Here is an 8,547-nt window from a genome sequence, read left to right as displayed (position 1 = left end):
ATACAGAAACATTACAGTCCATAGGGACTACCTTACACGATATACACTTATGCAAATAAGCGTTCTCTATCTTAGTGTTATTAATATTATTCATAATCCTACCTAACTTGTAAATTTTGTCCTTAAGCCTTTCGTTAGTTTTTTCATAACCACCTTTTTTGTGAGGGGTACCCATTTTCCCCTGCCCGATGTTGTCAAAATTACAGTCTCTAAAAAGAAAATTGTTCATATTGGTGTTGGCGTTGTTTGCCACTGTATGCATTTTGTCAGCATAAGACGAATTCACTACAGTACCTTTCTTGGTGTTTTGAGTGCCCACAGTGTTGGCATAAGTTTTGACAGGCTTAGTGCGTTTGGATCGTGTGCCTGTACGAAATATGTCCTCCTCGTTGTCCTCCACTTCATAGATAGAAAAATCAAAAGTGAACTCCGTGGAGTTCAACCGTTGGCGTGTTGAGTAGGAATGGGGAACCTGAGCAGCAGGTAAGTCGATGTCAGCACTGCCATTAAACGAGTCTACACGTTCCATTTCCGCTCCTCCCTCATGTTGAACGCCCGCTCTATTTCCTTTTTGGACGATTGATCCGCCACACAAGTTCCGTATGTGTACCCCACCCGGATCTGCAGAGTGTCTGTCTGAATTGACATGGCCAACCATATCTCCGTCAATACTATAATTCCCGTTCCTTGGAATAGTATGCGATATTGGTCTTTCTTTACCAGTCATTTGTGTGGATCTCTGCTCCCTGGTGTGACCGGTACTCTCCATACAGTCACTGTTGTGTTTGCGAGGGCTTCTGGAAACGGATGTTTCAATGCCCTTAAATTCCATTTCAGTTTTTTGCATGAAAGCATTCATGGTGTGTGTGAGCTGTTTAAATTCTTTTTTGAGTGCAGCTAGCTCCGACTTTACGGTTTCCGTGTCCAACAAAGCGGACGAGTTGTCCGTTGATGATGCCTGTACTTCTGCGCCCCCCTCCATGACAACTGCTGAAATGAATAGTTGTAGGAAGGAACTGTTGAATAACACACTTGCGCTATCTTCTCTTACAACAAAAAGAGGAAACGCAGTGTGTACAAAGCAAAAGATATTTAATAAAAAACGGCTCACGATGACACACTCCACAATAGATGTTATTCATTCAGTAATTCATGCAAAACAGTTGGAATTAAAAACGTTAGTTAAGCGCTTTCACCTAATCCTATAGGCTTCCTCAGAACTAACTGTATTTCAAACAAAACCATTTAAATAAACTTAATGGCGCGAAAACTCTTGCCATTATTTAAAGACATACTAACATATAAACAATAGTGCTTTCATTACATACTCATTATACACATTTTGCTTGTTAAAAGTACTTTTTCTCAATCACTAATAGCTGTAGGTAGAAATTCAATGCATCATACCTAATACGTACTTCATAATGACAATAATAGGAACTAATGGATATTTTATTCTATTTTTCTTGATAATTGTATATCTGTTTTAACAACACTTGCTGATTTTCTGAATGTATTTATTCTTAATGTCAATAACCTTAATATGGGTAATTATTAAAAAAACTCATTGTTATGGCTTGGACGATGTTATAAATATGTTAGAAAGGTAGGAAAATGTATATATGTGTAATTTATGAAAATACAAATAAAATTGAAAGTAAAAATACACATAATAAAGAAAATCTCATAGATAATACTAGATGTCTAAAAATAAGCATTTTATGAATGGATGGATAAATTGAGTCACATAGGTATATATGGAATTTTTTTACAAAACTTGTATAATATTGAAAAATCTTTAAAAAAATTTTTTGTATATAATTTATAATATCTTAATAATCAATTGTAATAAAACCATTACTTTATGCATTAGTTGTTTATGCTGGGGGGTGGGATGTGGCTGTCAAGGGTGATTTGCTTATGGTCAGTCCTGACCAATGAGGGGGTGACAAACTGGTGTGGAGCATCTATCTCCCATGTTGGTAATGACCAGGTCTAGGATATTGGAGCCCCTGGTGGGACAATGGATTAGTTGATCCAGGGTGTTGGAATTTATGAATTCCAAGAACCGTTGGGAAAAGGAGTTAGTACCAGAGTAGTTTTCCCAATTAATGGCAGGGTAGTTGAAATCACCCAGTATTAGGGTGTTTGGTTGTATCTTAATATTTTCCAGTATGTTTAGAAAGGTGTAGTGAGAATCTTGCGGCATGGTGGGGGATCTGTAGCAAGTTACAATTTCGATTGCAGTCTTACCTAATGTTAGTTGCACATGGAGAATTTCAGATGCATTGTGTTGGGCAACTAGCCTGGAGGTGTGAATATCCTTGGTGAATATGGACACTCCTCCACCTTTAGTGTTTCGGTCTTGGTTTTGTGGCGAAAATTGTGGTAAGAATTGTAGCCTGGTATTGCAGGGGTGCTCTCTGGAGCCTTGAACCAGGTCTCAGTTACTGCACAGATATCGATGTTCTCCATTTTTAGGAGTGCCCCGAGAGAGTGTAATAGACTTCTAGCATTGAGTAGCATTACCTTCAGATTTTGCAAGCTTGTATCTGTTACGGTGGTGGTTTTATCCTTTGAACCTTGCCTAAAAAAGGCACTATAGGGGTGGCAAGAGCTTTAGCCAGTAACCTGAATCCCAGGGGTGATAGGTGCAGACCATCTCTGGCAAAGCATCGTGGTTTGTCGATCATGTCTTCCCAGGCAGACAAATACTGGATCCCCTTTGAATGACACCAGAAGCTTAGCCAATTGTTGAAGTCAATCATTTTGTCCTTATACTGTGGTATCATTCTGGGCGAAGGCAGGATGCTACTCAGGGCTAGGGTCATTCCTGCCTGGGTCACATGATCCAAGAGCTCTTCCATGTCTCTTTTCATGTAGTCCAGGGAGGTACGTCTCAAGTCATTCACTCCAGCATGGACAATGACAGAGTCGTATTTGTACTTGTTGTGGAGTGACTTGAGTGCATGAATTATGTGGCAAATCCTGGCACCAGACAGGCAGCTGACTGTAATTTTCTCCTTGTTCAGCCTGGTGAGTGGGACATCAGTGTGCCTGACTATAGAGTCACCTATGACTAAAGTGTTGTGTACATTGTCTTGCCTTAGGGGCTGTTGTTGGGTGGCACACTGGTGTTGTGAGCTATGTGTCACTTTGGTTGTGACTGGTGTTTGTTTTGTTTCGCTTGGAGGTCCTTGTTGCTTGGGCAGGTTAATGTTAAGGGCCTCCGCATACGTGGGTTTAGTGTTGCTATGTGTGGGTGTTGATGGTGTGGGTTTTGAAGGGATATGAGTTGCTTGAGGTGTAATGCAGGTGTTAACCTTCTCCGCTTGACTGTCTAGCACAATCTTGGCTGGAGAGAGCTTTGCTTCCAGTTTGGCTATGTAAGTGCATCTCGCAGGTTGTAGTGTTGGGTGGTAGGAGGAGAGGATTGTCTGTGTACATGAGGCAGTTTGCCGCATTGCCCCAGTATGCCCAGATTCACCAGGTGGACAGGAGAAATCACCGGAAGCTGACCCTTGGACATGCCTGTTTAGGTGCTTTTTTGTAAAGTTTAAGAGCTGTTTTCCCTTACCTTTGCAAGGTACTTTGCAGTTATAGGCTGTTTAGTGCCTATGATTAATTTCTCCTTATTGACAAAGAGAGCTGAGTGCTTGTGTCAGTTTCAGGCTTCCTAGTTCTTTCCAGCAGGTTCTAGAGCAAGTGCTAGTCACAGGGGTTCAGATTTTAGTGTTACTACTGAGAAACCAGCTAGTTTTAAGGGAAAATTTGAAGAGCAGACTTTCTGGCACCTGGAATAGTTTAACTGTATCCTCGCAGTGCTGCACGATGTGAAAAATGTGCAAACACACACGTTTTAAGTCAGAAAGTTGAAAGGGATAGAAATCAGCCGAAAAAGGCTAATACAATTACAATTTAAAAGCTGGAAACTACTCCTCTAGCATTAGACAGGCAGTACAATGCTCACCAGTCCCACTGGTAGGCAGTAGGACTTCCCTCTACCACAGCAAGGTGTGAAAATAAAGTCCTGAGACAAGCAAAGCTGATTGTGTAGTCCAAAACAGTAAATGCAATTAAAACTCTACAAAATTAGCAATTTAAAACTTTTTAAATGAAGCAAGGCAAGTGCACAACTGAAAAACGATTTAAGATGCAGTAACACAGCAGAATAAGCAGCTAGTCTACATACACAGAGAAGTCCATATATACAGAAAAGCAGCTAAAACACACAAACACTTCAGATGCAGTGCAACCGAGAGCACTTGAGTTGTAGGAATATTAAGGCAATTACAGTTATAATAAGTGCTGTAAAATATACTCTATATTTCCAAAATGTTTGAGAAGCACAGTCAGAACACTTTTTGAAAGGGAAAAAGGAGAAACAGAAGGACTTATCTAATGTTCTCTCTGTATTAGGTAGAATGAGCTAATGACACTAGACTGGGAGGAGTGTCCCAGATCAGATTTACAGTAGGGGCGGGCAACTGCAAAGCCACCAAGTATAACAGCAAGACACCAACAGGGAAGGAAGGGTAGGGACTAAAGCTATTAGCCTACAGATACAGTAAGCATTACAGAAAGCGACAGAATGAAAGTTTTTAAACTGATAAAGATTTGTAAAGATAGAGAATGCTTTCAACTGCAAACAAATCAGTTACCTGTAGAGATTACTTTATATCAATAAAATGCACTCAAACACTAAGCAACAGGCAATAACACTTGCCAAGCATTGAGAAAACAAAGACAACTGAAGGATAAGTGAAGTGAAAGAACAGAGCTCAATTGCTGAGAAGAAAAAATAAAAAAAGGAAAATGCCCTTTTTTTTTCAACCACTAGAGAATCCTCCCCAAGGGGAGGGTGCACCATTCCTGGAAGTACTGCAATACCAGGTTGATGCGTGGAGTGGACGGAGCAAGCCCCTATTCCATCTCCCTGTTGCAAAAATCAATTTAATATATGGTCCCCAGATAAGGGACATATCAGATATTAAACTGATAAGAACAGATACTACACTTGATCTTAGCCAAAAGGCCGAGAAGCGATACTACTAAGCTGCTGAGCAGACAGCTATCAGAGGGCTCACATACTTTACGCTTGCGCTGACTGGGGAAACTCCCTCTCAGAGCACAATGGGGGAAAGCAGTCGTGCACAAAGAGGGGTTCCCATGTTGTTTGGAGGAGAAACTAGAGCCCTACCGCTGCTCTTCTTCTCGGCATGCTGGGTAAAGGCTGGTGCTTATTTGCATAAGCCCACCCACCAGCCAAAGCTCAGCCAAAAAGAAAGAAAAACAATGAAGAAAGACGGACTTTTTAAATTTCTTTTGGGCTTTGTATTAGTGTAGTACCTCGCATAGAGTTCTGCATGGAAGTGGGCATGCCCCGAATGACTGACAGATGATGGAGAAGTGACAGGTATGCAGATTTCCGTGTGACATCATGCATACATTGGTTCTACTTCTTGCATTCCGATAGTGTGGGAAGGGCACTCGTTCCAAGCTGCTTCAGAAAACTGGCAAGTATGTGTCAAAACAAGAGCTTAACGTTGTGAATGAAAGCAGACGTTTTGTGTTCTGTGGCATTCTTGCTGCATTCACAAATTGTTCCTGCTGAGAATAACACGTTTTCCCAGTATAACACAAGGGGTCCCCTAAAATAACGCAGTTAGAAACGAAGCTCTGTGATAACCTGAAGAAAGTACACAATACCATATTACTGCTTACATTTTCTCTTCGCTATATCTCAACAAAACGTGAAATAGGGGATGCCAGACCACTAAGTTTTCTTGCTTTTAAAGGGGCACTATCTCAGATGTTTTGCTAGAGGAGTTTGTTTACATTTTTTGTACTCTGTAAGTCACATGTTCAGCTAGAGGCAAGGTTTTCAAAGAGCCTTTTTAGCATACTGCAGGTCAGATAACAACAAAGTCTCAGTGGGGGTTGTTAGAGGAAGTGCTTAGAACTTACAGTTGCAGTTTGTCATTTTGTATTCTCCTTCCCCCACTCATGAAGAATTAGATTTGCTGAATGACTGGATTTTACTCCGCTAGAGATGCTATCTTGACTCACACAGACCTGTAGCAATGAGGAGATAGCTACTTTACCATATTTTACATATTAAAATTTGTCTGTACACAATATAAATTCTATTTATAATGTTATTAATATGTCCTAACAACAGTTACCTGTAGCTTTTCTCCAAACTGTTGATCTGGAATTTTAATTACTACAATGTATACATATTTTGTGGAGCTTTTCTCCCCAGGCCTCCGCTGAAAAAGGCTACCAGCTCAGTCGGACAAACCTGGTACACAAATGTAAAATAAAATAAAATAATACTTGCTTTTGCAAAACTGTGTCTAATAATTATTCAAGCCTAGGCAATAGTATTTTTCATGCTTCTTACTACAAATCTTTTTCCCTCCACTGGCAATTATTTTTCATATGATCTGTTATTAGTGTTGCGTGTTAGTATGTGTACATGTGTGTGTGTTGATGTAGGTGCACTTTTACAATTATACAGATTTTCCCTCATTTTACAGCACAGCATTGCTTTGGACGGTTGTGCTTTGCAAAGAAACATGTTCCAAATATTCTAAAAGAATAAAACATTTTGCATCTTCTCTCTAAAAATGTCATGCAGCTTTGGAACTGAATCTAAATAGTGCTCTAAAAGTATTTTCTCAATAGCTGATGCTGTATGTTGTCCTTTGCAAATCACATCCTAACTACTTGCCTAATAGTGATTCTATCCTACTGGATTTCTTTTCTCACTTTTTTCTATCATTATGGTAAAATGTTTTCAACTTTCACATCTTTCCTGAATGTCTGACTGAAGTACAGTTAGTTTACACCGATTAGCGTTTGAAAGTTGAAGCGAATGCAGGCTATACATTTCCCATATATACTTTCCAATGCCATTTAATTACAGGGGCACGTTTTACTAAGGCAGTAAAAATTAAGTGCTGCGAGCAAAATCTCATGCCATTGATAACCCTATATTTTGACAAGTTATAGTAGCTATTTTTCTACGTATGTATGTAACACATAATCTATGTTTATATTCATGTGGTTTAAAAACAACAGCCTCTACATGTGTTACTGACAGACGTGAAATTCTAGGCATTCCTGAATGTCTATACATTTCAGATATGCTACCTATCTGATAATGCAGGTTTTTTGGTGAAACTACGTATGCAGTGCACATAACTGTTTCAGAAGTGCATTACTGTCACTGTAAACTCTTATGTTACCTGCTAGAAAATAAACTGGCTAATTAATGGTCATACAAAAGTCTATTAGATGAGAGTTATGCTCTCTTCAAAAAGAGTATTCACTTGTGGTAACCCCTAGTGATCAATTCCAAGGACCACTTGTGTTTGGTATTTACTCTTCCAATGTCAAGGCTGACATTAAGGACTTGTAGTGTCACTACCTCAGTATCTCACTTCCAGAATTTTCAGGAAGGACTAGTATGCAGCAATAAGTTGTGTCTGAAGCACACACAAAGTACATGCCAAGAAATGCAGCACCAGCGCTATAGCGTCTTTAGCCAACACTGACTCAGTCATTAGGGACCTGAGCACTTTCACTGGCAATCAGCTATCTTTTGTTACGTACCCACTAATGTAAGGAAATCCTTTTACCTAATCATCAGGGGTGATTACTAGAGTATAATGTCCCCTTTGGTGTGTACTTGTCTAAGCACATGACCTTGAGAGACTGTATTGTTTTCTCATTACAGTAATCATGTGTATGTCTTTCTTGAGCTACCAGATAGCCTTAAAAGCACTTTGTCTTTTTTCTGTTTTCCTATAGACTCTGGAGAGGTAATCTCTGTCTAATCTGCATAGCATGAAGGATCCAGTCCACTATCACCTGCTTTGCATCCCCAGAACTAGTAACATCCTAAACACCTGCTCAAGAGAAGTCATCATCTACCATAACATAAATAAATCCTAGCAAATCCCCTTTTAACAGGACAGACTTCCTTTGGATATAAGGCAAAGGAGCTCCCAGACCGTCTTCAAGCATAACCTGGATGCATGGATGGGCAATCACAATGACAGCCCAGGTGTGGCCCCTGAAGCTGTCATTGAAAGGGGCCTACAGCTAGATATAAACGAGTCATGCCATTGGGAACTTACAATATGGGATATTGTGGTTAGGCTACTGATGTTCCTCTGGATCAATAGCCTACTGTTAACCCATGAATCTATGAACCTAAACATGCTAGCAAACCAGTATCCTTGACAAGACCCAAGAATGGTATTCACAGCTCTGTTAATCATGTCTGCACATTGGTTACATGATAGCATCACATAACACAGTGTTGTGTAATTTAGAGAAGTGACAAAACCTAAAAACATATATAGATGCAATACTGTCATCCGGGAAGACCTTAGCATGACATGTATGAGCAACAGCATTTACACAAAGCCTGCCAGTACACTTCTGGGTGACCCAAACTATACAAGCACAACCCAGCCCCTGAATGAGAAATAGTCTACTTACACAAAATGCATTGTCTAGCCAACTAGACTGCAG

At 40.0% G+C, this 8,547-nt stretch overlaps 1 protein-coding gene and 1 non-coding gene across 4 annotated transcripts in view; one reads left to right on the top strand and one right to left on the bottom strand.

Moving 5' to 3' along the window:
- LOC122805563 (solute carrier family 25 member 45-like) overlaps positions 1-8,547 on the top strand; it is a 1,930,246-nt gene that overhangs the window by 1,292,119 nt on the left and 629,580 nt on the right. The window lies entirely within an intron of this gene.
- LOC122805688 lies at positions 4,857-5,047 on the bottom strand. Its single transcript, XR_006365401.1, has one exon. It is a non-coding gene; the product is annotated as a U2 spliceosomal RNA (small nuclear RNA).

Source organism: Protopterus annectens, chromosome 6.part1 (genome assembly GCF_019279795.1).
Source record: "Protopterus annectens isolate FY-2018-M chromosome 6.part1, PAN1.0, whole genome shotgun sequence".
Classification (NCBI taxonomy): Eukaryota; Metazoa; Chordata; order Ceratodontiformes; family Protopteridae; genus Protopterus; species Protopterus annectens.
Note: the sequence above shows the minus strand (reverse complement) of the source record. Positions and strands in the feature narration are given on the sequence as shown.